General features: G+C 38.0%; 1 protein-coding gene across 1 annotated transcript in view; it reads right to left on the bottom strand.

The window, feature by feature from the left end:
- LOC119586684 overlaps window positions 1–208 on the bottom strand; it is a gene marked incomplete at its 3' end in the record, with an annotated part of 31,110 nt that overhangs the window by 14,196 nt on the left and 16,706 nt on the right.

Genomic DNA, 208 nt, shown 5'->3' with positions numbered 1-208 from the left:
TCCGTCAAGATTGGTCCTGAATGGGTGATTATGTGCGTTTATGTGCATCGCGATTCCTTTCATATCAGATATATTTTCAATCACAATCATATACATGAACTTCTGATCAAATTGCCGTTAACAGAAAGGCAGATAATATTCTAATCAGCAAGAAGCGCGCAAAATCAGACCTCATTCGGAAGACATGAATAACCGAATCCGAAAATTG

Source organism: Penaeus monodon, chromosome 21 (genome assembly GCF_015228065.2).
Source record: "Penaeus monodon isolate SGIC_2016 chromosome 21, NSTDA_Pmon_1, whole genome shotgun sequence".
Classification (NCBI taxonomy): domain Eukaryota; kingdom Metazoa; phylum Arthropoda; class Malacostraca; order Decapoda; family Penaeidae; genus Penaeus; species Penaeus monodon.
The sequence above is the reverse complement of the archived record's forward strand: the minus strand, read 5'-3'. Positions and strand labels throughout refer to the sequence as shown.